The sequence below is a fragment of the Protopterus annectens genome, chromosome 2.part2 (assembly GCF_019279795.1).
Source record: "Protopterus annectens isolate FY-2018-M chromosome 2.part2, PAN1.0, whole genome shotgun sequence".
NCBI lineage: Eukaryota > Metazoa > Chordata > Ceratodontiformes > Protopteridae > Protopterus > Protopterus annectens.
Window position 1 is genome coordinate 360,573,528 of NC_056730.1, and position 25,357 is coordinate 360,598,884.

The window sequence follows — 25,357 nt, forward strand, 5'->3', positions numbered from 1 at the left end:
GGTACAAAGTTTGCCTATAATTGTATAATCCACACATACTCACCAGTTTCCAGGCTATTATTTAAATCTCCTCCCCTCTTTTTTCTAAGCAGGGTATCCATCACCCTAAAATGAAAATCATGGTCATTTCCTTTTTCTTCTATAAGTGTGGCAAGAGAATTAGTACTAATTTCTCTTCTTATCTCTGATTTATGTTCTATTATATGATCTTTGTGTCTTTGTGTATATTTTCCAACATAAAAAGTAGGACATTTTATACAGTTTGCTAAATAAATAACATAAAATTTATTATATGTGGCATAACATTTAAAAGTATCTTTTCTATTTATTAACAGATGTACAATTTCAGTATTTCTCTCAATGTCCTTATAACATACATAGTTATAACATGGAAAAGTTTCAAAAAGGAGAGCTCTTCTCAAGAAATCAACTTCTTAGCTATCAAACTTGCTTCTGAAAGCTTAAGAAAAGGAACATATAAATGTAATAAATAGGTTCATAGGTGTGTAGTAGGCTAATGGCCCTGGAGCCTTTATAAGCCTAGCCCATATTATTACCCTGGTATCGTGCCACCCGACCTTAGTTCCCAGTGGATCTGTCGAGTAAAGCCACTGAAGTGATCCCTGGGGTGAATTTTCTATTTCCATCCACTCTCTTGAAGAGGGCCAATGAGGTGCTCTGCTTGACATGTATGGGAAGTCTGTTCCATAGCATGGGCAGTCTCTGGGTTATGAACCTGTCCCTCTGTTGGGTATGGCGAGATCCATGCATTTGTGTATGTGTTTGTACAGTGCATTGTTGTATGATTCGGCAGTCATGCAACTGATTTCCATTTGCATGGGTGCTGTAAAGTTAGCTACCTCTGCTTTTAGGAGCTCAAAGTTAGCTTTGGAGAAGTTTTTCATGGTGGTTACCTTTGCGGGGGGTGGGTTGGAGGGTTGTGGATTTCCAAGGTGATTAGTTTGTGGTCAGACCTAACCAGGGAGGAGTTGACTATTGGTGTAGAGCAATGATCGCCCATGTTAGTAATGACCAGTCAAGGATGTTGCTACCTCTAGTGGTCCAGGGCATTGGAATTAATGAATTCCAGGAAATGTTGGGCAAGTGTATTGGTATGAGTAGTTTTCGCAGTTAATGGAGGGGTAGTTGAAGTCGCCCAGTATGAGAGTGTTAGGTTGGACCCTAATATTCTCCAGGGTGCTTAGGAACATGGAGTGTCAGTCTTGGGACATGATTGGGGACCTATAGCAGGCTATGATCTGAATCGCTGTCTTACCCAATATTAGCTGCTCCTGAAGTATCTCAGATGCGTTATGTTGGGTTACCAATCTGGAGGTGTGCGCATCCTTTATGAATATGGAAACACCACCACCTTTGGAGCTTTGGTCCAAGCTCTGAGGGCCAAAAGGTGTGGAATGAGTTACAGCCTGGTAGTGCAGGGGTGCTTTCTGCTGCCTTGAACCAGGTCTCTGTTACAGCACAAATGTCGATATTCTCCATTTTAAGGAGTGCTTCGAGCGAGTACATTTTGAGATTTAGACTTCTAGTGTTGAGCAGCATGACCCTCAGATTGCATTTGTTTATAGCTGTTACAGTGGTAATTTGGTCTTTGGAACATCACCTAAAAAGGCACTATAGGGGTAGCAAGAGCCTTGGCCAGTATCCGGAAGCCCAGGGGTGAAAGATGCAGGCCATCTCTGGCAAAGCATCAAGGTCTGTCAGTCATGTCATCCCTGGCCGACAGATACTGGATCCCCTTAGAATGACACCAGAATCTTAGCCAATTGTTGAAATCAATCATTTTCTGCTTGTACTGTGGTATCATTCTGAGTGATGGTAGGATGCTGCTCAGGGCTTGGGTTATACCCGCCTGGGCTACATAATCCGAGAGCTCTTCCATGTCTATTTCATGTAGTCCAGGGAGGTACATCTCAAGTCATTCATACATACATGTACAATGACAGAGTCATATTCGTACCTGTTGTTGAGGGACCTGAGTCCATGCATTATGTGGTGGATCCTGGTGCCTGACAGGTAGCTGACTGTTACTTTCTCCTTATTCTACCTAGTGAGTGGGACATCAGTGTGCCTCACTATTGAGTCACCTATGACTAATGTGTTGGGCATGCTGTTTTGCCTTAAGGGCTTTGCTTGAGTGGCATGCTGTTCAGGAGAGTTATCTGTCTTGTGATTAGTGTTGTGTTGTGGTGGTCAAGAGCGTTTCTGCCTTGGAGGTCTCTGCTGTTTGGGTAGATTTTTATTGAGAGCCTTCGTGAAGGTGGGTGTGCGGTTTGTGTTTTTATGTGAAGGCAGTGCTGGTGTGTGTTCTGGAGGGCTATGTGTTCCATCTGGTGTGGTGCAAGTGTTGAACTTCTCCTCTTGACCAGCTATTCAGGTCTTGGCTGGAGAGTGCGTGGCTTCCAATTTGGATATATAAGTGCATCTCTCTCATGTCTGAGTTTTGGCAGGTAAGAGGAGAGGGTTGTCAGTGTACATGAGGCCATTGCTACATTGCCTCAGGATTCCCAAGTTCACCAGATTATCAGGAGAAAGCACAGGGAACTGACCTTTAGATATGCCTGGAGAGGTGGGCATTAATAATAAGTACTGGAGCTGTATCTTTGTACAATGTTTACTGCTGGTAGCACTTTTGTGTGCTACAATAATTGTTACAAGAAATCTGGTAAAGTGCTAGACTAATAATAAGCTAGTAAAAGTGCAGGAGAGGAGAGAACTAGTAGATCTAAGGGAAAAATTGAAGAGCAGACTTTGGCACTGCTCAGAAGCTTACAAACAGTCTTGGATATAGCAAATCAGTATCTGGACTAGACTAGTTACAGGAAAGGTGGGGAAACAAGCACAGATGCTGGCTTTTAAACCAGAAAGTTGAAAGAGATGCAAAAACTGCTCAAACTACAACTTTTGGGCCAGAAACCACTCCTCATGTGGTAGAGAGGCTACCTAGTGCTTACCAATCCCACTGATAAGCTAGAAGGCTTCCCTCCAGCACAGAAAGGCTTGATAAAATAATCAGCCCTTGCAGGTTTTGAACCCAGGACCCTGTACACCATAGCAACAGTAATTTACCACTAAGGCATCTTAGCTACTTGTTTCTTTTGTCAATATATTGACACTAGCAAGTCATTTAAATATCCAGTGCTAAATATTGACTTTTCCATCAATGTTTATGGTAATTGTGATACTAAAAACATAATTTATATGTCTAGATGTATACAATATCCTGCAATTTGTACTGGAATGACCAACAGAAAGTCTAAGGAATGGATTAGTAACCATATGTCATTGTTATGCTGCTAAACGCTAGGAATCTTAACATGAAACCGCACTCACTGGAAGCAGTCATCTTGGAATATCACATATTTGTGCAGTCTCAGAGACCTGGTTCAAGGGTGTGGAGAGCACCCCAGCCATACCAGGTTACACCTCCTTCCACACATTCAGAACACAAACTGAAGGTGTGAAAACTAATGGAGGCGGTATATCAATTTTCATTAAAGAGAAACACACCTCCAGATTGGTTAAACAGTATGATTCCCTGGAGATGCTTCAGGTGCAATTAACTGTTGGTAGGACACCTATTCACATCATTGTCAGCTACAGGACCCCCTTCATGAATCATGACATCCACTCTGCCTATTTGGATATACTTGAGTCTATCAAGATACATCCAAACACCATGGCTTTGGGCCACTTTAACTACCCATCCATTGACTAGGTAAATTACAAATGTTCAAACTCACTTGCCCAAAGGTTCCTTCACTTCATTAACTCCAGTCCCCTGGAACACCTGGTTGACAGCCCCACAAGGGGTACCAACATCCTGGATCTGGTGCTTAACAACATGGGGGACCACTGCAGCACCCCACCATGAAGTCTTCCTTGGTGAGATCTGACCACAAATCAGTCTCATTTGAACTAACTATCACACCCGATCCCCTCCAGCAGCAACTAAACTAAAAAACGTCTCCAAAGCAGATTATAACCTCTTACGGGATGGTATAAATAGCTTCACTGCACCTCCCACCTCAAATGGAAATAGCAATTATGCCAAGTTCTACACCAATGCTTTATACAAACACTTGTATAACTGCATTGACTCAACCATACCGGATAGGGCCAAAACATGCTCCACAAGGAAGAGCAAATCTGCCTGGCGGACAACTGCCATTAACAGGCTTTACAATAAGATGAAGAAATTGCTGTCTAAGAGTAAGAGAGAGCGAGCCCTAAACTGGAAACACTCCCTCCTCAGCTTAAACAAGCAAATAAGACCTCTTGTGAAGTCCTCCAAAGCAAACTACAAATCCAGATTAGCTTCCTTAACTAAGGACAACTATAAGGCATCCTTTAGTTACATCCATAACCTAAAAGGAAAGGCTGAGATTTCTGCCAAACTGCTAGTTAATGATACCACTTATACTGAGACTGTGGACATAGCTAATATATTGGCTGACAGGTTCTGTGAAAACTTCACTACCCTGTCCCCACCACATGTTCCCCTTGACTTCCCTACCACCTTGCCCCTACCTTTTATCTCTAAAGAGCAAGTTGTAAATGCCCTCTCTAAGTCCAAAAACATGTCATCTATGGGAATGATAACATCCCAGGCTGCATCCTACATGGGCTCCAACAAGAATTAGCACACCACTGGGTACTCTTTTCAATCACAGTCAAAGCACTGGCTTCATCCCAGCTGAATGAAAAATGGACACCGTTATTCCCTTTAACAAAACCGGTGCTTCCACTGACCCCAGAAAGTACAGACCTATTAGCCTGACCAACCTTGGCTGCAAGGCCATGGAGCAAATCAGCATGCACATTATCACCAAAATATAGGTTATCTCCAAACACTTGACCCTACTCAGTTTGGATTTGTCAAAAGGAGATTGTACCTGTTAAACCTAGTGGACTTCTTTAAGACAGTCACCAAGGCCCTGGACAAAGGGAAATCTGTGCATACAGACCACCTAGACTTAGCCAAGTCTTTTGACACTATCCCCCACTCAGGAATCATCAACAAACTCACTCAGCTAGGTATCAACCTTTATATCATTAGATGGGTCACTAACTGGCTCACTGATAGAACCCATATAGTCAAAATAGGGAAATCCACCTCCAACAGCAGACCTGTAGCAAGTGGTGTTCCACAGGGATCAGTCCTGGGACCTCTGCTGTTTGGAATCTATTTCTCTGAAGTACAAGCAAAACCTAAAGGTCTGTGGCAGACAAAGTTTTCTGATGACTGCAAACTGGCAGCAGTCATTAAATCGCCAAAGGATGTCAACATCCTACAAGAGGGTCTTACACAAACAAATGATTGGTGCCAAAGTCACGGCCTTAAACTCAATGCAAATAAAATGCATTATTATTCTTTCAGTAAAAGTGATGTTCCTGCTAACTACTGCATCAATAAAAACACCTTAAGTATGCACTCAGTGGTGAGAGACCTGGGCACACAGGTTGACAGCAACTTTACCTTTGATCACTATGTCTCCACAGTGGCAAGAAGGGCATTCTATATTGCTCATCTCATAAGTAACAACATTGCCTCCAGAAAAAAAAGAAGTTATAACCTCCCTATACTCTTCCCTCTTTAGGCCAATAACTGAGTACAAAGCCCCTTTGGTATGTACCTTTCCAAGCATCTGCAACAATTGGAGAAACCACAAAGGTTCCTCACAAGGAAAATTCAAAATTCAATGTCTTCAGCATCTGTCCTATGTGGATTGTCTGAAATTACTGTCACTTCATTTTGTTTCATACAGGCTACTCATAGGTGGTCTCTGACTTGCTTATAAAGCAATCTCTGGCCCTACTTTATTGGAAATGCTGCATATCCACAAGTAAAATGGTACATGGGTTACTCACTCTGAAGACCTTAACCTGGTATGTGATATTAACAGAACCTGCTAGAGGGACATATTTATCTCCCAGAGGTTATCACACCTTTGGCACAGCCTCCCACTTCATGTCAAACAGAGCACCTTCTTGGCCCTCTTCAGATGGAATCTGGACAATTGGATGGGTAACTGTAAATTCACCCACGGGGTTCCACCTGTGTCCCTATTGGACAGGGGCAGTAGGTGCTGATAATGGAAATAAGGATAGAACTTGGCCATTAGCCTAGTAACTTCCTATGATCCTGTAATTTTATGTCAGACATCAACAGAAGTGCCTATACAAATGCTTTATACAGACACATAATGGATACTAACAATACACATAGTTTCAAGTTTTTAATTCTACAAGTGATAATACCACTGCTTGCCGGAGGTAATTTAAAACACTTAATAGAAATGAAAGAATTGAAATGGATCTTAAGATTTAATGCACATACTGTACCCAGGTTAAATGAGAGTATCTCTTTAAAACCATTGTTACATAATCTGCAACAACAAGTGCACTGAATTTAAAGATTTCATATAGGTAACTTTCTTTTAAACATTATTCATTAGCCTGAAAAAGCCCTAGGGTGAAAGTTTTTACTAGCACATTGTTTTAGGTTGTTATTATTAAATTCTGATTTTAAACTACAGATGTGGTTCCAGTATTTCCATATTTGTTAATCTCTGGAGGGTATCCCTTACCTTTTTCTGATTTCATCTGTGTTTTTCTCTATCCTCCCTTTCTCTCCCTTACTTTGTCTCCAACACAAAGCTCTAGGTAGTTGCAGAACTCCTCCCTTTTTATCTCATCTCTTTTCCAGTTCCCCTTCCATTTTCCTAATCTCAGTACCACTGTTTTTTTTTTGTTGTTGTTGTTGCACCTGTGTTCTGCCATTTCCCACAATTCTCAAACATCTCTCTTGTAGTCCCCATTGTTGCAACCATATCCTGATATTAATATGGTTTCCATTGCTGTAACCACATCTTCTGATATTAATATGCTGTCATATGCATATAATAGAAACTCATTTTGCCTTCCTTTTCTTCATGTATTGCTGAAGTGTGTATGACTTCCATTGCCTGCTCCACATTCATAAGTATGAGTAGGTCTGGAGATAGTGAACACACCTGTCTGGTCTCCCTCTTCATTGTCTCCTCAGATACTCATTCATTTATGGGTATTTCAATTTCTGAGCCTTGGTATACAATCCTACCTTTCTCTTCCTGCTTTTGTTCTTCCCTAAAGATAAATTCCAGCAGGTCCCAACATTTTTTCATCTTACCATTTTGCCCTGCTTGTATTATCATTGACAATGCTTCATCCATTCTTTCTGCCAATACATTTGCCAAAATCTTGATGTCTACATTAAAACTCATTCCCTTCAGTACAGCTCTTTTGAGTGTGTACCTTTAACTCCCAGTGGGTGTGGGTTGAGCCTTTAAAAAATGAAGTTAAATCACCTTACAGTTCTAACAAATACTCATTGACAGAGGTCAAATATCAATGCAATTGTGTTTGCCATCATGTATGCTTCAAGAAAAAAAATATTCTGATTTCCTGTATGTGGAGTGGTTTTGGAATTATTAATGCAAATGTGAAGAAGCAATATCTGACACCTAGAGGTGCAGTAGGTATTAACCCCAGAAACACCTGGAGGCACAATCAGCTGTAATGATCATTTCTTTGTTACCTATACATTCAGTTTGTCTCCGTTTACCCTCCTGTATATATAGGTTCATAGGAGGTTACTAGGCTATTGGCCCTAGTGCCTTTATAAGCCTATCCATGTCATTCCCTTGTTCCCTTATTGACCAAATTGCATGGTCTATATTTGCAGCGTGAGTCTGTGATCAGCACCGACTGCCCTTATCCAAGAGGGACATAGGTGACACCCCTGGGGTAAATTTGCAGTCTCCCATCCAGTGGTCTAAGTTACACTTAAATAGGGTAATTAATCAGCTCTATTTTACATGAATTAGGAGTTTGTTCCAGAGGAGTAGCAATCTCTGGGAGACATGTCTCTCTACCTAGCATGTCCTGTTAATGTCCCTAGAGCGGGTGAATCTTGTTCCATTTGTCTTGCAGATGTACAGAATTTCCATTAGAGCAGGGTCCAAGACTGCTCTTTAGGCCAGGCAGAAGCCGCCTCTCAGCAACTTATAAGATACAGAGTACAGTGACAGAGCCTTCAGTCTGTCCATGTAGGTCATGTGTTGAAGGCCCTGAATTTACTTAGTGAGAAACCTCTAAGGTCTGTCCAGCTTCTGCAGGTGTTTGGTGAGGTACATACAGAAGGAAGCATTGTACTCTGTTACTGGTTTGATGAGGGATGACTACACGGGAGTTGTAACATTCTTAGCTCTGGATGTGATGCCATTCCTTATGAGATCTGCAACGTACAAGGCCTTCCATACCACTGTGGACACATGGTGATCAAAGTTAATATTGCTATCAACCTGTGTTCCCAAATGTCTCACTTCAGGGTTTGAGCTAAGGGGGAGTACTGTTATTACTGTAATTTGCAGGGACTTCCTCTTTTCAGAAAGGAATGATAACACTTTTTTTGCATTTAGTTTAAGTCCATGGCTTTGAAACTTTGTATAAGCCCCTTTTGTAGTATGTCAGCATTGCTGGGGGACTCAGTCATTACACCCAGTTTGCAGTCATCGGCAAACTTGGTAAGCCACAGACCATCTATTTTCACCTGGACTTCTAAGAAATAGATTCCAAACAGTCGGAAGCCCAGCACATATTCTTGTGATACACCACTGGTAATAGGTCTACTGGTAGAGGTGGAATCCCCAACTTTTACCGTATGCATTCTGTCAGTGAGCCAGTTGACTACCCATCTAATGACATATGGGTTAATTGCCAGCTGGGTGAGGTTTCTCAATGAGGCCTGAGTGGGAGATTGTCTTAAAAGTCTTGGCTAAGTCAAGATAGGCTGTATGTACTCTTTTGCCTTCATTCAGGTCTTTGGTGACATTCTCAAAGATGTCCACCAGTTTAATAAGTATGATCTACCCTTAACAAAGCCAAATTGGGTTGGGTCAAGAGTTTGAAGGTCACCTATGTCTTTGTTGATAAGGTCCACAATGATTCTCTCCATGGCCTTGCAGATAAGGCAAGTTAGGCTTAGGGGTCTGTAGTTCCCAGGTCAGATGATCAACTCCCTTTGTGCATGGCAATTACTGTTGTTGTTTTACACTCTTCTGGGACAAAGCCAGTACTTAGATTGTGGTTGAAAAGAGTGCCAAGTGGTTCCACTAGGTCCTGTTTTAGACCATTTAGTAAGCAGTCTGGCATGTTATCTGTTCCATAGAGGCGTGTTTTTGGCCATGGAGAGTGCGGTTATGACCTGCTCTTTGGCGATACCAGGTAGAGGACTGGTGACAGGTATGCTTTGGGGTATATCTGGTGGGGACAGGGGGGTGATGTTTGTGCTAAAACTGTGTACTAGCAAGTTGGTGATGTCCTCGGGGTCAGTATGACTGGTATCATTCAATACTAGTTTGGCACAAAGCTGGGCCTTCCCTTTTAGATTTCTGATGTAGCTAAAGAATGCCTTGTGATTATCCTTAGCTAAGGATGTTAGTTTAGCTTTGTAATTGGCTTTAGAGAACTTTACAAGATATCTAATTTTCTTGTTCATGCTTTGGAGAGTGTCCTTCTTCTGCTGAGTCAGTTCCCTCTTGTTCTTAGACATTAGTTTCTTCTTCTTCTTCTTCTTCTTCTTCTTCTTCTTCTTCTTCTTCTTCTTCTTCTTCTTCTTCTTCTTCTTCTTTTTCTTGTATAACCTATTTATGCTTGATGTCCACCAGGATGGCTTGTTTTCTTGTGAAGACCTTGTTATGATCTGTTCAGGTACAGCCAAGTCGATACATCTGTATAGGTGTTTATAAAGGGCATGTGTGTACATCTCTATATAGGAGTCATTGTTGATAGTGGTAGCAGATGGTTTGAAACTATTTATGCCATTGCTTAGAAGGCTATACTTTGCTTTGGAGAAATGCTTCATCCCTTTTGCTCTTGGGGGGGTCATGTATGATTGTTACTTCGAATGAGACTGATTTATGATCAGACCTTACCGGGGAGGGCAACACACAGGGGGTAGTGCAGAGACCCCCTATGTTGGTGAGTATTAAGTCTGAAACATTCAAGACCCTTGTGGGGGTGCAGAATATCTGTTCCAGAGCATTTGTATTAACAAACCCCAGGAACCTCAGGACAAGCATGTTTGTGTTCATATATGACTGTCAATTGATGGAAGGATAGTGGTAATCACCCATGACCAAGGTGTTTGGCTGTATACTGAGTGACTCAAGTAGGTCCAGGTAGGGAAAGTGGTTCTTGTGGTTCATGGTGGGGGACCTATAGCTAACAATGATATGGAAGGGGGGTTTGGAGTAGCTCTTGGGAGTCTTACTGTTTGACCAGACTTGATGTGTATTTGTCTTTAAGGATGATGGATACAACCCTGGCTTTGGTTCTTTCATGCTCGTTTTGTGGTCTGAATATGTGGAAGGCATTGTAGCCTTGAATGGCTGGTGTGCTCCCTGCAGCCTTGAACAATGTCTCTGGATTGCACAGAAATTGGCATCCTCCAAGGTAAGGCGTGCTTCCAGTGAGTGCAGTTTGCAATTTAGGTTCCTAGCATTAAGCAGCATAACCTTGAGTTTGTCCCTCATCAATTTTTTTGCATTGGAAATTTTGTTGTTATGACATTGCCCAAAAAAGGCACTATGGGGGAGGCAAGTACCTTTGCCAGTAACCAAAAGCCAAGAGGCAACAGTTGAAGGCCATCTCTGGCAAAGCAGTGTGGTCTGTCGACCATATCTTCCCAGCCTGTCAAATATTGGATCCCCTTGGATTAACACCAAAATCTAAGCCAATTGTTGAAGTCAATCATTTTGTGTTTATATTGAGGCATCATCCTAGGTGAAAGTAGAGTGCTGCTTAAGGCAAGGGACATACCTGCCTGGGGCACATAATCTGAGACCTCAGTCATGATTCTTTTCATATAGTCCATGGTGGTATGTCTCAAGTCATTCACTCCAACACGGACAATGTTGGAGTCATAACAGTATTTTTGTTGAGAGACTTATGTATGTGTGTGATCTCATGGATCCTAGTACCTGACAGACAGCTGACCATGACCTTCTCCCTGTCCAGCCTGGTGAGGGGCACATATGTGTGTCTCAGTATAGAGTCACCTATGACCAATACATTTGGTTTTGAGGTGTTTTGTCTTAGGGGCTTATTGGCTGAGACACTGTTGTGTATATTATTATGTGTAGTGGATTGTGTTGGGTCTGCAGTGTGTGTAGTAGGTTTGCACTTGGGAGGTCCCTGAACTTTAGGTAGGCTTCTAGCGAGTACCTCCACATATGTGGGTTTATGTGTTGTGAGCTTATGTGCAAGAGGTGAAATCTGTGTGCTGACAACCTTTTTTATATATGGTTTGTTGTTATGTGGGAGAACTGACTCCAAATTCATAGTATAGATACATCTCTCATATGTTGTATTTGTTTGTTTTAGGAGTAATTGGTTGTCACTTTACATGAGGTAATTGCTGGTTTGCCTCAGGATGCTCATTGCAATCAGGCTGGCTGAAGAAATGGTGGGAAACTGTCCATTCATTATGGCAGATATATACTGTAGTAATAACTAGTGGTAGTGGGCTAGATGGACCAGGCTTTGCTGTAAGACTAACAAAAAGCAGCTATTCTATGGAGGGCTTAGGGTAGGTAATTGCGTCAGTGCTTCACAATGCACAACTGAGTTGCTCACAGGGCAGCAGTGCACAAATGGTTTGCGCTCAGTGAAGCGGGGGGCTTAGGAGGGTTCCCTAGCAGATATCTAGAGAAAATTGTCTTTTCAGGTGGTTGCTTCTATGCACAGCTATACGCAGGTCTGTTAAGCTCCATTGCATGATGCGCTGCTACGTGTAAATGCGAGGCTTAAATACAAGTGAAGTTATATGATTTTAAAACAAAGTAACCAATGGGAAAGACCAAGACTGAGCCTTATTCCAGCAATCCCCAACTCAGATGGGTCCTAGGTTGCACACTTCTGCCACAAGGGTGCAGACATCCTTCTTAATGTAAGATGGCTGTTTTTGTGCTCATGTAAAACCAAACAGTATAGATTAAGCAAGTCTGAATCTACACTATGCTACAAAATGCAGATGTACTAGAAATATAATATGCAGAAAATCAGTCACAACAGCAAAAACAGTTTAAATAAAGCAGAAAGTCAGTAGAATACTGCTCTCAAAGTGCAATGTAGGCTTTACAATACTTATTGTTTAGCAAATTTCAATGGATGCCTTGGATTTAGTTCCAATTCACTCCAGATCTTTGGTTAAAATCACCCATCTCTGAGCAGCTCAGGTAAATTGAGTGCAATCCTGCCCAAACATGATGCTTAAATACAAGTGAAGTTCAATGATTTTAAACAAAGTAACCAAAAGAAAGCCCAAGACCGAGCCTTATTCCAACAGTCTCCTACTCAGATGGGTCCTTGGTTGCACACTACTGCCACAAGGGTGCAGGGAGGACTTCTTAATGTAAGATAGCTGGTCTTAGTGCTCAAATGATACCATACGGTCTAGATTCAGCAAGCCTGAAGCTAGTCTATGCTATAAAATGCAGAAGTACTAGAAATTCAAAGTGCAGAAAATCCCAGTCACAACAGCAAAAAATAGTTTAAATAAAGCAACAATTCAGTAGGATACTCCCACAAGAGTGTAGACCACAAACCTTCCTATGATGAAATAACTGGTCTGGAACCCAATTGCTTAAACCAGAACAAAGACACTTAGAGCAATAGGCACAATGAGCCTTCAACCAGCATTTCCCAGCTCAGAAGGGGAGAGCCTAACCTCTCCTCCCACAAGAGTGTAAACCACAAACTTTCTTAATGTAAAATAATTGCTCTGAAGCTCAAGTGCTTAAAACAAAAGTAAGAGGCTTAGAATAGCAGCTACAATTTAATCTGGCTGATAAAAATCAGTAATAAATGCAGCAGAACAAATGCAATTCAACACTTTTAAGAACAAGCAGCTAAAAGGAAAATAAAGTAATAAAGTATGAAAAAACACAAATACAGTAAAAGCAGCTGAATAAAGTATATTTTTTAAGTGGGAAGGGAAGAAACAGAAGATAACTCAAGGTTAAGAAACTAAGAGGGTGGGCCTTTTCAACTGGTCTCTCTGTACTCGGTAGAATGAGCTGATGAGATGGAACCTGGAGGAGTGTCCAAAATCAGATTTATAGTGGTGAAGGGCAACTCAAAACCCACGTAGAATGAGCTGATGAGATGGGACCAGGAGGAATGCCCAAAATCAGTTTTATAGTGGCGGAGGGCAACTCAAAACCCACCTACAGAACAGAAAATTTAAAACAAAACAAATGTAATATAAGAAAAAAGATAAAAAAATAGAAGTAACCAAACCTTAAATGAAAAAAGTTCAATTCAAAATAAAATGCAGAGATCAGTAATATTCAGGCAGAGTACAGCAAGCAAGCCAAACAAGCACTCCACCTAAATAGACATGCCTCCAAATATTTCTAGCTAAATGAGGATTGCTATCTCTCAGCTCCTCCCACCAATTAGCTGGTTTTATTCACTTTTGCAAAGTAATTCTTTACTAATTTTTCTAAATGACCCTAGCCAAGACCTCTTAAATCTCCAACAGAACATAAAACTTAAAATAAAACAAATGTTTCCCCTAGTAGCATTCTGAGACTGTTGTTTGTAAATCTCTCTCTAGTACTCCTTAAATCTTTCCCCGATTAAATGATCCTGTTCTGAACAGTGTCTGTCTCCTTCCCTTATCCTCCATATCTCTGTGTATGCTTCTTCCTGTATTTCTTGGCTAGTTGTTTCCCTTGTGCCTCTCCCAATATCCACCAGTAGTTCCCCTTGTACCATTGCTGGATTTCTTGCTCTGTAATAATTTTACTCTCTAATTCAATTCATACTGTTGTTTTTTCTCTGATTTGTAGCATTTCCCTTATAACTTCATGTATTCCGGCTTTTTCTGTATCATCTCTATGTGTTTCTCTCTCTGTCCAGCCCCTTAATCACCCTTCCTTCTTTCCTTGTCTTCTTTTCTTCTGCCTTCACCAGTTTTCCCCTGAATGGGGCCTTGATCCTATCCCACCAGCACTAGTCTAGTTTATCCCTATATTTTATATTGCCCTTTACTGACTCGTTTAATAGTCCTTGCAGTGTTTCCTTGTCACTATCTCTGTCAGTTTATAGTTAACCAACCTATGCCTTTTCTCATTGTTTTCTGTTCCTGCAACTTATGTCTCACATCTGCATAATTTGATATGCATCTGTCCTGTATTTGGATCTCTTCCATTATTTCCATTAGTTTTCCTTCTATAAGAACCTGTCTAACCTACTTGCTTATACCAAAGTGATTTTTGTGAGGGTGTATTCCCTCTCATTTGGATACTTTTCTCTCTGTATGTCCAGCCACCCTCTCTCTTTCATTCCTTGTGCTAGATCAATCACCTTATTCCTAGATTTAGCTATTTGCTTGACTACAGACCAGTCAGTACAAAAGGAGGTGGTATCCTACTGCTATGCAAATCTCACTTAAAGGTGAAAATTTTAAAACAATCCTCACCCGCATCAAAATGTTAACCAAATTGACTTCTAGGAGAAATGGCCTTATCCAGTATGACACATATTAACGGTTACATGCCTCCCTCCACCTTCCTCTCTATAGAAACTTAAAGATGTGATTCAGTCAATTTTATCCCACACAAACAAAAAGAAAAATATAATTTCCAGGTGACTTTAATATCAACACATTCATGCCCATCAGGTTAAAGGTCTTAGACTACCTTACTGAATAACAACTGACAAACTACTTAAGCAACCTACCAGACCCAACCTTTTAACCAAAAATACTCCCGTATTGATCTCATCATCTCCAATTGCCCAAACAGTCAGTAAAATCACAATTCACTCACCATAATTTAGTGACCATTGCCTGATTACGTTTTCTCAAGTTTATGACATCTCTAGAAGCAAAATCAAAATTAATTTCCTTGAAATATAAATCCACTACCAATATTGTAAAACTATCTTCAAGTCTCTCCTTGCATGACCCCTATTCTAGACATCACAGATCCTAATAAACCAGCTAAACTCTTTACTTGTACTCTTTTCACTCTACAGGATTGTCACTTCCCCTTAATTTCTAGAATTTTTAACACCAAACCAAAAAGTGGCTAACCATGAGTTAAAATCCCTCCTCAAACTCCAGGATAAATCCTGGCAGTCATGGAAATCTAATCCCATTCCAAAAATCAGGCAGCAGTATACAAATGAAAGGTACCTGGACAAAAAAGCCATTGGAAGACACAAAGGTCATTTCATGATACACCTCCAAAACTCTCTAAAATACAGCCCTGGGAAATTTTGGTTAGAAGTTCATAACCTCACAGGATGTAACCTGCCTCACACTTCTACAAGTGTTTCCTTCAGATGGTCTGCACATGATTTCCACACACACTTTAGCAACCTTCCCAAATGTGATGCAAACACCACCACAAATGTTTCCTCATCCTATCCACAATGTCTTTCTTTCTTTTGCTTTCATCCAAAAACTATATCCCTTCACTGAAACAAATACAGCTGGATGGCCTACCAGGTATAGACAACCTACATCCTTGGTTCGTACACCATCACCATGACTTCACTACAGTACCCCTAAAACACATCTTTAGTCTTTATCTTACTATCCTGCCATGCCTAATATACGGAAATCAGCCAAACTAAAACCATGCCATTTGAATGTAAGAGGAGAGGAAGGTGATATATATATATATATATATATATATATATATATATATATATATATATATTGAGAGAGAGAAAGAAAGAACAGAAGGGTGGCAAGAATAAATCCTTCAGGTACACCTTCGAGTAGTGGAGAGAAGAGAGAAGAGAGAGTTCACTGAGAAATAGAGGTTATTCAGATAACTTTGGAACCAAGGGATGCATCAAGGCTAATGCTTATTTCTGAAAGGTGGATTGTAAGATAGGAATGATTGTGTAAGTCAAAGGATTTGGTGAGGACTATAAAAGCTTGTAGAGAAGAACATGTATTTGTCCATTTAAATGAAAATTTCAAAAGACAGACACCATATGGCTGTGGCCCTGCTCCTCCCTGACCTGAAACCATGTTGTTTTTGTGAGAAAAAGTGGTATTTAGTAATATATTCTGTGAGTTGAGGGTAGGAAATTTTCTCCGAGATTTTGCACAGGGTTGGAAGGATGGAAATTAGGAGATAGTGTGATAGGAGTGTGGGTTGTTTTTGTTTTTGTTTGGGCAGTGGTTTTACTGTGGCAGATTTCCATGTATTAGGCATGTTGCTGATAATAAGACAAAGATTAAAGATCTATTTTAAGGGTTCAACAATGAAGCCATGATGTTGGCATATGAACAAAAGATTTAGGTTATCTAGATCTTGTGATCCATTCAGCTGTATTTGTTCCAGTAAAGGGATATTGTCTTCAGATGAAATTTACTGAAAATAAAAGAAAAGATATTGTGGGTTGGATGAGTAAGCATTTGTGATGGTGTTTGCAGCACTTTTGAGGGGGTTGCTAAAGTGTCTCTTCATGTCCATGCCCAGTTAGTAAAAAAATTCTTCTAGAATCCTTCTTTATCCCCATATGGTGTATATATGTTTCATATTGTTTGGTGAGCACCTTCTTCTACCTTTCCCTCCCAGATAATCCATCTACCTGTCTTGCTTTTTATCACTTTCTCTATGGTTTCTGAAGCTCTCTATGGAATACATCTGCTACTGCTCTCTAGAGTCCTCCAACCTTGTATTCTTTTTCTCCTTTTTGGTGGTCATACCATAGCATCTTTTCTGAATTTCTGATTTTCAGTTTTGTTTCTTGCAATATAACAATGTATTCCACCACCCTCTATATATGTATTCTCCTTCTTCTGATAGGATTTAGTGAACCCTCCAATGTTCAGTTTAATTATCTGAATTTTCTTGTAGTTTTTAACCACCCCTTCCTGCCTTCCCAGTTTCGACAATGTCTACAGTCCACTCCATGATAATGTTCAGCATTTAGGTCAGTCCTTCTCCATTCATACTAGGAATGGCCTGGATACTCTCTTTCCCTCCCCCAAAATAACCACATAATTTACTAGATTGTCTTTGAGATCAGGAAATAATTCTTCATGACCTTGATATGCTGCCCCCATAACCCAGATTGTTGTTTTGGTGACTGCTGAAATTGTTGCCTTTTTAGTCTTTCAGTACCTGTCATTCAGATGTAGCGCCCCACCTCACTCCCACTGCACGAAATAGCTTTTTATTTACTTTACCAACTTTTATTACCCCTGATGTCCACCATAAGAACCTAGATTTACCATCATGACAGACAGCTTGCATATCAGAGCCCTATTACCTACTAATATGGCTGGTTATTCCACAGAATCAGTGTTTCCAGTGCTCATATCAGAATGGCAATCCTTACTAAAAATTAGGCCATCTTTTCTGCATGATATTAACTTGTGGTATTGGGTCAAAGTAAAGGTATTACAATGTAAAAATGCTGATTCAATATATTAGTATGGATAAGCTAAGTCATATTATTGTTAGAGTTCAGAATAAACAAGGGGGAGTAGTAAAAATTAGACTATCAGAAGCACATAATACAATTAGCAAAAATACTGATAACTAGGCATGTATTTCAGCATAAACAGTAGGACATTATCTTGAGTAACAGGCTAAGACAGTAAGTAAAACAAGCAACAACTATGTTCAGGCGATGTTGTTGTGTCTTTCAGCTTTTCCCGGTTAGGGGTCGCCACAGCGGAACTCCGGTCCACTAATGATTGGCAGTAGATTTTTATGTGCCAAGTTGCCGGCCCTGACGCACAACCTTCAATGAAGGTACACCCATTCATGCATGTCTCCACACAGAAGATGGTCTAGCTGAGAATCGAACAGGACAACGTCTTACTGTGAGGTCACAATGCTACCACAGCACCACCACTGCAGTTAGCTATGTTCAGGCAATGCTGAAGCATAATGCTTTACTACAACTAAACATACAATAGCAAGTTCATAAGGATTGTAGTGAGTGCCTCATAACCACAAGCTTAGGCCAGGATAGTCAGCTAGTAGTCTTTTTAAGAAAGATATTCATTCACTGTGTACAAGAATGCAGGCAAATAGCACAGGTAAAGAGTTATCACTTTCATCAGGTATTAAGATATTTCTTGTTCTTTATGCTAAAAAACAGCAATTGTTTCATCCTCAGTATGCCAATCAACAGTTGAAGTACTTTAAATCATAAAACATGCAATAGGATAGGCTAATATGAATTCAAAGTTATTACCCCACTCTTAAAACATCAGTTATGAACATGAAATACACTTACTCAGTTTGACATATGACTGCTGTGTTGCTGGAACAATTCATTCCTCACCCTTTGCACCCAGGTGGTTTTGGGACTGATTACTACATGGTCCACAGTTGCTATTTCACAACATTGAGTACATGGTGAGGCAGTACCTCATGACAGGAAGTAGTGAGAATCCGGTCCTTCCCCATCCATGCAGGACACAGAGCAAAAGATTCAGTGACCCAGATATCATGCAAACAAATACAATTGCATAAGAAGCAGTAGAACATGCCTTAAATGTATGGACAGTCACCAGATGTGAGGATGGTACAAGTATGTTTTAGTATGTAATGAGTGTTTTACTGCAGTGATCATGAGATATGTAAATCATGACAGAGAAAATGTTAACATGACACATATCTGCTCTGAAATGGATCAGAACTGTTTATACTGTTTATTTGCCTGTACTTCTTATTCTCACAAAGCTTGGCCTGGAGCACCATAAACCACCAATAATTCCTGTTCTAAATTTAAAATCACCAAAAACTAATTATGCATGTGCTAATACTTTGCTGTCATTAGCACAAATGAGCTTGTTAGTAATACACTTCAAGAAAATGGTACGGTACCTTAGGTTCATGGGTTCATATGTTCATAGGATGATACTAGGCTATTGGCCTGGAGGCCTTTATAAGCCAAGCCAAGAACTTCACCCATGTTCCCTCAAAGTCAGCACGTGTTTCCCCTGTCCAGCAGGGACACAGGTGGGATCCCAATGGCATATTTTCTGTTTCCCATCCAGTCATCCAGGTTCCTGTTAAAAAGGGCTAGATAGGTACTCTGCTTGACATGGGGGGAGTCTATTCTACAGACAGAGGAGTATTTGGGACACAAATCTATCCCGCCAATGTTCTATTAATGTCACAGACCAAGTTAAGGCCTTGCGTGTGGGTTGCACGAGTGGAATTTGCCTTACGGATATGCAGCAACTCCATCAAAGCTGGGTCTGAAATGGCCTTGTATGCCAGACACAGGTCACCTCTGAGCAGTCTGTATGAGACTGAGTAGAGGGACAGGGCCTTTAGCCTATCTGTATAGGATAGGTGTTTGAGACCCTGGATTTTCCTGGTCAGGAACCTCTGTAGTCTCTCCAACTGCTGAATGTGCTTGGCAAGGTACATGTCAAAGGGGGCATTGTACTCAATAAAGGGTCTGATAAGGGATGTTATGACCTCCTTGTTCCTGGATGAAATACCCTTATTTGTGAAGTGAGCCATGTAGAAAGCCTTCCATACAACAGAGGCAACATGGTGGTCAAATGTCAGGTTGATATCAACCTGGGTGCCCAAGTCCCTCATGACTGATTGCATGCTTAGTACATTGTTATTAATGTGATAATTAGTGGGGATGACATTTTCCCAAAAGGGAATAATGATGCCTTTCTTGGCATTCACTTTGAGGCCATGTTTCTGGCACCAGTCATTAGTTTGGGTAAGGCCCTCTTGGAGGATGTTCACATCACTAGGGGAATTTAAGACAGCACCCAGCTTGCAGTCATCTGCAAACTTGGTTAGCCACAGACCACTGGTTTTGGCTTGCACCTCAGAAAAGTCTATCCTAAACAGTAGAGGCCCCAAGACCAATCCTTGGGGTACACCACTTGTTAAGGGTCTACTACTAGAAGTGGATTCCCCTACTTTGATTGAGTGGGTTCTATCAATGAGCCAGTTAGCTACCCACCGGGTAACATACGGGTTGATGCCTAGCTGGGAGAGTTTATCTATTATGCCTGAATGGGGAATAGTGTCAAATGCTTTGGCTAGGTCAAGGTAGGCGGTGTGCACCATCTTCCCCTCATCCATGGCTTTGGTGGCTGTTTCAAAGAAGCCAACTAAGTTTAACAGGCATTGACAAAACCAAACTGTGTGGAGTCAAGCATTTGGAGGTTGCCAGTGTCCTTGTTTATAAGGTCCATGATAATGCGTTCGATGGCCTTGCAGATCAGGCTAGTTAGGCTGATGGGCCTATAATGCCTGGGTCAGTGGATGCTCCACCTTTGTGTAGAGGGATGACAGTGGCTGTCCTCCATTCAGCTGAGATGAAGCCGGTGCTCAGGCTTTAGTTGAATAGGGTGTCTAATGGAGCCAAGAGCTCATGCCTGAGTTCATGTAGGATACAGTCAGGGATGTTACCTGGTCCCATGCTGACTGTATTTTTTGCCTTTGAGAGGGCATTAAGGACCTGCTCCCTGGTGATGAGGGGAGTGGGCAGGTGCTGGGGATGTCCTGGTTTACTGATGGGGGGGGACAGGGGCTGAAGTTTTCACTGAATCTGTCTGCCAGCAGGTTGGCTATATCTATGGCATTTGTGTATGTGATGTTATTGTCCACCAGTTCAGAGCAAATTTAGGTGTTGCCTTTGAGATTGAGGATATATCTGAAGAAGGCCTTGTGATTGTCCTTGGTGGATGTGGCCAATTTTGATTCAAAGTTAGCCTTAGAATATTTCACCAGTGACCTTATTTGCTTGTTCAGACAAAGGTGAGATTGTTTCCAACTTGGCACCTGCTCCATCTTGACTCTGGGTACCAATTTTTTTCCTTCTGTTATAGAGTTTGTTTATTGCTGCTGTCCACCAGACAGGTTTACTCATCCTTGAGGAAGATGATTTGGTCCTGTCAGGTGTTGCTGAGTCCATACAGCTATGTAGGTGTTCGTATAGTTTTTTGGTATGGGCTTGGACATTAGTGCTAGTCCCAATTGAAGGGACAGTGGTTGTGAAGCTGCTTATACCTGCTCTAAGGAGATTGTAGTCAGCTTAGGAAAAATTTTTTTCATTTAAGCCTGACAAGAGGGGGGTCAGGGTAGATGGTGACTTCAAAAGTGAGCACTTTATGGTCGGATCTTACCAAGGTGGATGACACTGTAGGAGTGTTACAGTGGCTACTCATGTTGGTTAGGACCAGATCCAGGACATTTTCACCTCTCATAGGGGTATCAACCAGCTGATTCAATGTATTGGCATTGACAAAGTCAAGGAATTTCTAGGCATTAATGTTTGGGCTAGCATAGGTCTTCCACTCTATGGTTGGGTAGTTAAAGTCACCCAGGATCAGGATAGAGGGTTGAATCTTGATGTATTCAAGTAAGTCCAGATAGGTGGAGTTTGAGTCCTGAGTCATGGTTGGGGGTCTGTAGCTAGCTATGATTTGAATAGGTGTTTTGTCAACAGTTAACTGCACTTGGAGTGTCTCCTGTGGGTCATACTATTTGACCAGCCTGGAGCTGTGTATGTCTTTGATAAATATTGAAACTCCACCTCCTTTGGCTTTGTAGCCCTCCATTTGGAGTCTGAAAGTATGGTAGGATGAGTAACCGGGTAAGGGTGGGGTGCTCTACACAGCTTTGAACCAGGTTTCAGTGACTGCACAAATGTCAGTATCCTCCAGGGCAAGAAATGATTGCAATGAGTGCAGTTTCATGCAAAGACTCCAAGCATTTAGCAGTATGACCTTTAACTTTTGTTTATAAGAATTTTTCATGTTTGTAATTTTGTGCTCATGACTTTGCCTAAAACAGCACTATTGGGGAGGCAAGAGCCTTTGCCAGAAGCCTAAAGCCAAGGGAAGACAGATGAAGGCCATCTCTGGAAAAGCACTGTGGTCTGTCAATCATGTCTTCCCAGGCTGTCAGGTACTGGATCCCCTTGGAAAGACACCAGAAACTAAACCAATTGTCAAAGTCAATCATTTTCTGTTTGTACTGAGGTATAATTCTGGGTGATGGCAGGATGCTGCTTAAGGCTAGGGACATACCTGCCTGGGACACATATTCAGTGAGTTAAATTATGTCTCTCTTCATATAGTCCAGAGAGGTACATCCCAAGTCATTCACACTAACACGGACTATGACAAAGTTATAACAGTACATGTTGTTAAGAGACTTGAGTACAAGTGTGATATGGTGGATTCTAGCACCTGAGCAACTTACTGTGACTTTCTCCTTGTCTAGCCTGGTGAGGGGTACTTCTTTGTGTCTCATGATAGAGTCTCCTATGACTAGCTTGTTGGGTTTGTGGTTGGGCCTTAGAGGCTGTGAGACACAAATGTGTGTACAATGTGTAATGCTTGGTGCTGTGGGTTGTGATGTGCATGTGTGTTTTGCTTCGGAGGTCTCTTTTGTTTAAGTATGTTTTTGTTGAGAACCCCTGCATATGTAGGAGTGTGTTGTACAGATATGGGTGGTGTTAGAGGTGTGGTCGTAGTGTTTGTGCAGACAACCTTCTCAGTGCCAGATGTACTGGCTTGTGACTGAGACAGCAAGGATTCTAGGTTCTTAATGTGATTGCATCTCTTACATAGTGTGTTCCTAAGTGGTAGTAGTACAGGGTTGTCTGTGTACATAGTTGCTACACTTTCTCAGGATTCTCATATTAACCAGACTAGCAGGAGAAACCATATGAAATTGTCCACCCATGGTTATCAGAATCTGTGGAAGAGAGGTCAGGGATAGTAGAGTGGGTACTATCTGAAGAGAGTACCTATAGATGTGAGTAGGGCTGGATAAAATCAATACAGTAGTTGCAGGCAAGGGCTTCACTCACACAGAAGTGCTGGTAAGGGAAAAATGCAACTCAGATACCTCGCAAAGGGTTAAAGCAGCACAGCAGTGGTGTGCAATTGGCAAACAAGCACAAACCCATGCAAATGCTGGGTTTAAATACCACAAAAATGAAAATAAAACAGAAACACTGGAATTGCCCAATCTACCCTTGTCCCCGAGATATTAGCTCAACACCCTATGCCAGACCAGTTCCAAGCAGTTCACTTACTCCCACTAAGTGCAGTTAGGCCCTGGCCAACACAAGATGGTGTAGCAGGAAACATGGAAATCACACAAACAGATCTGAATATAGCAAAACCTGTAACCAGACTATGCTAAAGATATTTAAACTGTTTAGCTCAATTCAACACAGGAGAACAGATACACACTTAAATATAACAGTACCAAACAAGAGAAAACTGATTTAAATAAATTTACCAATTAACCAATAAAAAAGCTCAAAACTGAGCCCTGTTCCAGCAGTCTTCAATCAGACAAGTTCTAACTGCACACTCCTGCCACTAGGATGCAGGGGAACCTTGTCCAAAAAAGACGGCCTGAATTAGTGCTCAAGTTATACAAACAAAGCTAGATTCAGCAGGTTTGAATCTAATCTATGCTACAGCAAACAAGGTGCACCAATTTCGGAAAGAAATATTTCAAATAAGCAGGCACAATAAGCCTTTAACCAGAAATTCCCAGCTCAGAAGGGCAGAATCTACCCTCTCCTCCCACAAGAGTGCAGACCACAAACCTTCTTAATGTAAAATACTGGCCTGAAGCCCAAGTGCTTAAACCAGAACTAAGACACTTTTAGACATTAAGCCTTCAACCAACAACTCCCAACTTAGATGGATGTAAGCTACCTCTTCTGCCGCAAGAGTGCAGGCCACAAACCTTCTTAATGTAAAGCAACTGGCCTAAAGCCCAAGTGCTTAAACCAAAAGGCTTAGAATAACAGTTACAATTTAATCAGGCTATGGTAAATGCGGCAGAATAAATGCAATTGAGTACTTTTAAGAACAGGCAGCAAAAGCAAAATAAAGTAATAGAGTAAGAAGAAACAAAAATGCAGCAAAATCAGATGAACAAAGTGCACTTTTTTCTTTTCTTTTAGTTTATGTGGGAAGGGATGAAACACGATAATTTAACGTTGATAAGCTAATGGGGGTAGGTCTTCCCAAATTATCTCTCTCTATTCAGTAGAATAAGCTGATGAGATAGGACTGGGAGGAGTGTCCAAAATGAGATTTATAATAGGGGTGGGCAACTCAAAAGCCACCAAATTTAAGAACACAACAAGGACTAGGCGGGTGGGAGGGGGAACTCTAAAAACTCCAACAGAACAGAAAACTAAACAAATCTAATACTAGAATAAGATACAAAATAGAAGTGGTCACACCTTAAAAAGCTTCAAATCAAAATTAAACACAGAGATGAATCATACACAGAGCAATGCAGACCACACAAACACTTCAGCTAACTACAGATATTTCTAAATAAAAGTGCAATGCTCTCTCTCAGCTCCTCTCACTACTTAACTGATGCTATTCACAGTTTGCAAAGGAATTCTTTGGTATCTTTTTTTAACTGACCCTAGCCAAGAACTTTTAAAACTCCAACTGTACAAAAAACTTGAAACAAAACAAATGTAATACTAGAATAAGATACAAAATAGAAGTGATCACACCTTAAAGAGCTTCAAATCAAAATTAAATGCAGAGATGAGTCATACTCAGAGCAATGCAAACCACACAAACACTTCAGCTAACTTCAGATATTTCTAAATAAAAGAGCAATGCTGTCTCTCAGCTCCTCCCACTACTTAAGTGATGCTATTCACAATTTGCAAAGGAATTCTTTGGTAACTTTTTTAACTGACCCCAGCCAAGAACTCTTAAAACTAGAACTGTACAGAAAACTTAAAACAAAACAAATGTAATACGAGACTAGGATACAAAATAGAAAGATCACACCTTAAATAAAGAGCTTCAAATCAAAATTAAATTAGGACACATGCTTGCTGAATTGTATTAAGTAATGTACTTTCATATGTTTGATCTTTATGTTTTTTATTTACATTGCACATTGTCCAAATAGTGATGTAATCTCTCCTAGGATGTTCTTTACAACATATCAGATTTGCTTCTTTCTGTGGCATCAATGGTTGATACACATCTCTATGACATCTGACATCAGGCATGCGTTCAAGTCTAGCAAATTGTAAATGCTGAGTATGTCACAGAATGCATACAGGTATTATTTAGTTCCCCCAAAATAATACTGTGTATTCCATGACTTGATGAAAAAATGTACATATAATTTTTTATTCTTTTGTTTGCAATATAGGGATTTAAAGACAACAATGACTTACTTATCAGTTCTTGATATGTGCCATGCTGCAACGTTGTCACAAAGTGTGAGTGGACCTGTGCTATGATACTTTACTG